Here is a 7,051-nt window from a genome sequence, read left to right as displayed (position 1 = left end):
TGATCCAGTTTCAGCTTTCTACTTATGGCTAGCCAATTTTCCCAGCACCATTTATTAAATAGGGAATCCTTTCCCCATTTCTTGTTTCTCTCAGGTTTGTCAAAGATCAGATCAAAGATCAGATGGCTGTAGATGTGTGGTATTACTTCTGAGGACTCTGTGTCTATATCTCTGTTTTGGTACCAGTACCATGCTGTTTTGGTTACTGTAGCCTTGTAGTATAGTTTGAAGTCAGGTAGCGTGATGCCTCCAGCTTTGTTCTTATGACTTAGGATTGTCTTGGCAATGCGGACTCTTTTTTGGTTCCATATGAACTTTAAAGCCGTTTTTTCCAATTCTGAAGTCACACACAATTTCTAAGTGAATTGTACAACAGTTGCTGTAGGACTTTAGAGGAGGGAGTGGTCATTTGTTTTGTTTTGTTTTGTTTTTTGTTTTTTTGAGACAGAGTCTCACTCTGTAACCCAAGCTGGAATGCAGTGGCGCGATCTGGGCTCCCTGCAAACCTCTGCCTCCCAGGCTCAAGCGATTCTCCTGCCTCAGCCTCCCGAGTAGCTGGGACTACAGGCGCGTGCCACCACGCCCAGCTAATTTTTTGTATTTTAGTACAGATAGGGTTTCACCATGTTGCCCAAGGTGGTCTTGAACTCTTGAGCCCAGGCAATCTGCTGGCCTTGGCCTCTAAAAGTGCTGGGATTACAGGCATGAGCAACTGTGCCCAGATTGGGCACAGTTTTTATTTTAAGATAAGCTTAAAATGGGATGGTTGGAATTTTCTAACAGGAAAAGATGTTTAAGGAGGGTAGGATAATAGGAACCAGATGCATGCAAGCAGAAAAATTAAAGAAAATTTTCTATTTTTCATTCAGAAGACTGCTCCAAATTATGTCCTTGTTATTTTTTCCTACTTTGACAGGCAAATTATTTAATAACTAAATTTGGCCTTGATATATTTGTTGGTTCTAAACTTTGGTCAGAAGCTTGAGAAGGAAGGCATTGTGTTATTTTTATTCTTTGAGATCAACAGTGAAAAAAGATGTAAAGAATGTAAACAAAGAATTGTTTTATTTTATCCCATATTTATTCTGTTTTACTTGGAATAGTGCAGATTTCACTACTTAAAAAAGCTTTTTAGTCAGTTATGTGTTTTCTTTCTAGTATGATGAAAGATAATTTAAGTCAAGGAACTATAGAGAAAAGTAAATGAAAACTTTCGACTGCACAGGTTTCATGAGGTGTACTAGTTTCAGTTGAAAACTTTTTTTCTGTGTAATAGTTTCATCTTTGGGAGAATTAGATTTAAGTTGCAACATTGTGTTTGAAGTATTTCATATTCTGTTCCGTGCTTAAAGAGGTAAATTTATTGTTGTGGACAGGGAAGTCTTTAATGATGCAGTGATATTTTGTGTAAACTTTTTTTTTTAATGAATTAAAATATACTAAAGTCCCCACTGAAGTGTCTCCTTATGAGAGAGCATTTCCCTGATGATCTTATTATATAAAAGTAGCAGTACTTCTGATTCTACCTTCCAGCACTCCCTGTCCCTTTTCTGCTTTCTTGGCTTATTCTGTAGGTTCAATAAAATGCAGCAGTTATTTATGTAAATGATACTTAATGTGCACTACATAAATATCTTTGCCTAACCTTCTTCATTCATGCTGAGCAACCATTTGTTTTTTTTGTTTGTTTGTTTGTTTGTTTTTAATGTATAGTGAGAGATCCTTGTAAACTGGTGGTGATTTGTTTTATGTTAATTCTCTGGCAATTTTCATATATTACAATAAAGTCTAAAGCGTGCAGATATTTTGTGATGTAAAGCATACAGATATTTTATGATGTAAAAGCACGATCTTATTAATAGACATTTTAATTACTGTTTATTAAATAACTTCCATATATCAAACATGTGCTGGTTTTATTTTATAATCTTAAGAGATACTGGTTTATTTTTGTTATTTATATATTTTTAAAGTGAGGCTTAGAGAGATAAAGTTACTTGCCTATGTTACATAGCAAGTTAGCCCAACTGGCATTTGAAACTAGGTCTGTCTAAATGCAGGCTAATGATCTTTTCTGTGGGTATTTTGTATTGTAATATTTCAAATAATTATAGGGGTTTATTGATATATTTTGTAATAAGCATTTGCCTCCCATCACAGAATGTGACTTGGTTTATAGAATGACATTTTACTGTAGAGTTCTGGGAACAACATAATGTGGTAAAAAGCAAAGCCTACTTAGTCTATAGTTCCATGAAGTATTGAGATGGTCATATATCAGTTTAGCTTAACCTCATTTTACAGATTAGAAAAATGAGACCCAGAGAGGTTTAAGTGATTTATTATCATTAAGTAGAGGAATTGAGTCTAGAACCAAGATATCCTAACTCTAATAGAAGGTAATTTTTTATGAACATCCTTGATATTAGTAAAGGGAGACTAATCCTGTGTACAGAAAAGGAATAAGAGACTTAAAAGGCTTTTTTTTAATCTTCTTTATTTAAAGAGATATAATCGACGTAAAGTTCACACATTTAAATTATGCAATTTGATAAGTTTAACATGCTGATAACAACTTTGAAACTGTCAGTGCAAACAATATAATGAACATATTTATCACCCCAAAAGTTTCTTTGTGTCTCTTTCTAATCTCCTCCTGTCATTATTCTCCTTCTCCCAGTCCCTACTTTCTGTCACTGTAGATGAATTTGCCTTTTGTGGAGTTTTTTTATATAGAAAGAATTATACAGTGTGTACTTTGGAGAGGGGGAGCATGGCATCTTTCATTCAGATTGTGATTTTGATATTTCACCATGCTGCAGTATGTATCGGTAGTTCAAACATTTTTGTTGTTGAGTAGTATTTCATTATATGGATATATAATACCACAATTTATCTTTACCTGTTGATGGATATTTGGGTTATTGCCAGGTTTGAGATATTACAAATAAAGAAGTTTTAGTGGACTTAAGCTTTCATTATTCTTGAGTAAATTGCCTAAGAGAAAAATGGCTAAAGCATATAGCAGGTACATGTTTAAGTTTTTAAAAAGCTACCAAATGATCTTCCAAAGTAGCTGTATCATTTTACTTTTCCACTAGTAGTGTTTAAGAGTTCTGGTTGTTAACCAGGTGTGGTGTTTTGCACATGTGGTCCCAGCCACTTGGGAAACTGAGGCAGGATGATTAATTGCAGTGAGATGTGATTGTGCCTGCACACTCCAGCAAGACCCTGTCTCAAAAAAAAAAAGAAAGAAAGCAAAAGAGTTCCAGTTGCTCTACATTCTTACCAATACTTGGTACAGTTAATAGTTTTAATTTTGGCTATTCTAGTAGATTTGTAGTCACATCTCACTGGTTTTAATTTGCATATTTGCCTTTACTTAATGATGTTGAACCATCATGATCTTATCTGCTATCTATATATCTTCTTTGGTGAAGTATCTATTCACATCTTTTGTCCATTTTTAAAAATTGAGTTTTCGTATTGAATGTTGAGAATTTTATTCTGAATTTAGTACCTTTATTAGATGTGTGAATTGCAAAATTTTCAATTCTGTTGCTTATCTTTTTTTTTTTTTTTTTAACAGTATCTTTCCAGGGGAGAAGTTTTAATTCTGATGGATCCAGTTTATCAACATTTTCTTTTCATACTGTGTTTTGGTTTGGTATCCAAGATAAAACTATTCTCCTGTTTTCTTCTAGAATTTTAGTTTTAGGTTTTACATTTAGTTTTATGATCCATTGTGAGGTAATTTTTGTTTATGGTGGTAGGTATAGATCAAAGTTCATATTTTTCATATGGGCATATATTTGTTTCAGCAACATTTATTTAAAAAATATATTCTTGGCTGGGCATGGTGACTCACGCCTGTAATCCCAGCACTTTGGGAGGCTGAGGCAGGCGGATTACAAGGTCAGAAGATCGAGACCATCCTGGCTAACACAGTGAAACCCCATCTCTACTAAAAATACAAAAAAAAATTAGCCGGACGTGGTGGCAGTCGTCTGTAGTCACAGCTACTGGAAAGGCTGAGGCAGGAGAATGGCGTGAACCCGGGAGGCAGAGCTTGCAATGAGCAGAGATCGCGCCACTGCACTCTAGCCTGGGTGCCTTAGAGTGAGACTCCGTCTCCAAAAACAAAACAAAACAAAAAATGTGTGTATATATATATATTTTCTTTCTCCACTGAATTGCCTTTGTATCTTTGTCAAAAAATCAGTTGTTCCTATATGTGTGAGACAATTTCTGCTCTGTCCTGATCCATTGCTATGTTTATTATTACTATTTTTTGCCAGTCCCATGCTATATTTATTTTTATTTTTTTGCCAGTCCCATGCTGTTTTGATTATTGGTGCTTTTTTATAAGTCTCAAAATCTGGGAGTCTTAGTCTTCCAACTTGACTCTCCTTTTTCTAATTTGTTTTGACTATCTAGGTTCTATTTCCATATAATTTTCAAAACCGGCTTGCCAATTTGTAGAAAAGTCTGTAGGGATTTTAAATGGGGTTGCATTGAATCTTAGATTAACTTAAGGAGAACTGACTTCCTAACAATATTAAGTTGTCTGTTCTATGATATACAAAATATGTCTTTCCATTTCTTTAGATTTCCTCTAATTTCTTTCAGCAGTATTTTGTAGTATTCAGTGTATGGGTCTTGTATATCTTTTGTTAGATATGACTGTAAGTACTACATGTTTTTGATGCCATTTTAAATGGTATTTAAAAAGTTTCTTTTTCTGATCATTCCTAGTATATAGAAGTACAACTGATTTTTGCATGTAGATCTTGCGTCCTGCAACTTTGCTGACATTTATTAATTCTGGTAGCTTTTTTTATAGTTTCCATAGTGTTTTTATGTAACAATAATGCTATCTTTGCTTAAAGAGTTTTACTTCTTTGTAATCTGGAGTGCCTTTTATTTATTTATCTTTCTTGTTTGGTTATACTGGCTATGACCTCCAATATGGTGTAGAAGTGGTGATAGTAGCCATCCTTATTTTGTTCCTGATATTAGGGGGAAAGCATGCAAGTCTTAAGTAATTAATGTAAGATTAGTTGTATGAGTTTTGTATTTGCTTTTTAATTACATTGGGGACGTTTGCTTCTTTTCCTGCTTAATGTTTTTATGAGGGAGGAAATGTTGGATTTTTATCTAATTATTTTTTGTTTCTATTGAGACAATAATGGTTTTCCTTCTTTTTTTAGCATCATTGCACAATTTTTGATATGTTTTCATTTTCAAACAGTTGAGAATATGTGCTGATTTCTCTTTGACCCATAGGTTAATGAGCAGTACATCAGTTTCCAATTTGTGGACGTTTGTTCAGATATCTTCCTTTTATTCCTTTCTAATTTAGTTCCATTTTGGTCAAAGGACACCTCATTTTTTTCTCATCCCTAGTCTCACTGTCTTTATGTTTTGTCAGATATTTTGGGAACTGTTGTTGTATATATCTTGTCTGTTTTCGATTTTGTTTTGTTTCAGCTGGGAGGGTAAATCTGCCCACGGCTACTTAACCTTGGTCAGAAGTAGCAGTCTCCTCTCATACACTTTTTTTTAAAATTAGGAAATATTTCAAACATGTACCAAAAGGCTGAGAATAATTTATATCTCTTTTCCTTGAGTAAATGTTAGTTCTGCAAAATTTACATTGTATTTTTTTTTAAATGTTTTATAGATGTAAGCCCTACTTTTTTGACATTCTTCATCTTACTGCCTACTACCTTTCCTCGTTGTGCACAGGAAAATGTGGTAGATGAAGTCTTCTTACATTCATTATATTCTTTTACAAGTTTTTTAAAATTTAATTCTTTTCCATATTTATTCAAGGGAGGTACATGTTAATAGATTGGTTTTATCAACAGTGTAGTGTCTCATAGCATTGCATATATGATAAATCTGTTTTTTTGTATAGATGGTTATATAATTTGGTTATGATTTTTCTGCTATCACAAACAATGGTATGACAAACATCTTGCATTTGATATACGTGTTTATAGTTTATATGTGTCTAGAAATGGAATTGCTGATTCTGAGTATCTTGCAGTTAGCCATATGTTGATTGCAAAGTTCCTTTTCCTTACAGGTTATATTTTAATATTTTTCCAATCATTTTGGTAAGAAAATATACCTCATTATTTTAATTGTATCTTCCTGATTATAACAGAGGATTGGTATATTTTCATTTGCTTATTTTCCATTCTGGATCCCTTTTCTATGAATTACCTGATGGTATTTTTCTAACCAGAATATTGAGAGAACGCAACTCAAATGACATTTTACATTTCTTTATCTCAGAGCACTCTTAGATAATGGTGAAAGTAATCCATGTGTAACTTATATTCAAATTAATATGGTTTTGGGTCTATAATTGTTCTAGTATTTTCTTTTGCATTTTATTTGTTTTGTGTATTTGAAGGAAATCCAGCTTATTGGACAGTATTAGTAGTATATGGAAATAAGACTGCTGTTTGGTTTTATTCAGTAGCATCACTAACGCTAATGCAGATTGTTAACCTAGAGAAAAAAATGTTGAATTTATTCGTTATTAAGGCTTTCCTTAATACGTAAATACCTGGTGACATTGTGTAGATGTGCAGTGTTGGCTTGCCTGTTAAACTCTAATATGGTTTTGTGGTTGAACCTGTTAAACCTGTATTTCCTGTATTGTGTGAATAGAAATAAGGAAACTAGTTATGGGTATTAACTGGTTCTCTATAGGTTTTTGTTGTCCAACCCTTGCTCATAATGAAATAAGTCATTTTATAAACTTTATTCCATTTAATAGTAAAGTATAAGATATTTCAAAGTCTTGTGACTATTTGTGTTTCTTTGGGGTACTGCTTATATCCATGGAAAAAAATGGTTCTTTATTTTGGAATATATGACTTGATGATACAATAAGTCATATTTCAACATTACTAATCCTAAATTGTGATTAAAATGTAGTTTTGTTTTATTATAGTCAACATAGGGTAATGCCTCATTGATGAGAAATGAAGTGTATTTTGCAAATAAATTAATCTCAGGCCTTTAAACATATAAA

General features: G+C 33.1%; 1 protein-coding gene across 1 annotated transcript in view; it reads left to right on the top strand.

Moving 5' to 3' along the window:
• Positions 1-7,051, top strand: part of PKN2 (protein kinase N2) — a 171,834-nt gene that overhangs the window by 31,831 nt on the left and 132,952 nt on the right.

This window comes from Rhinopithecus bieti, unplaced genomic scaffold (genome assembly GCF_001698545.2).
Source record: "Rhinopithecus bieti isolate Rb0 unplaced genomic scaffold, ASM169854v2 scaffold_1467, whole genome shotgun sequence".
Taxonomy (NCBI): Eukaryota; Metazoa; Chordata; class Mammalia; order Primates; family Cercopithecidae; genus Rhinopithecus; species Rhinopithecus bieti.
Note: the sequence above shows the minus strand (reverse complement) of the source record. Positions and strands in the feature narration are given on the sequence as shown.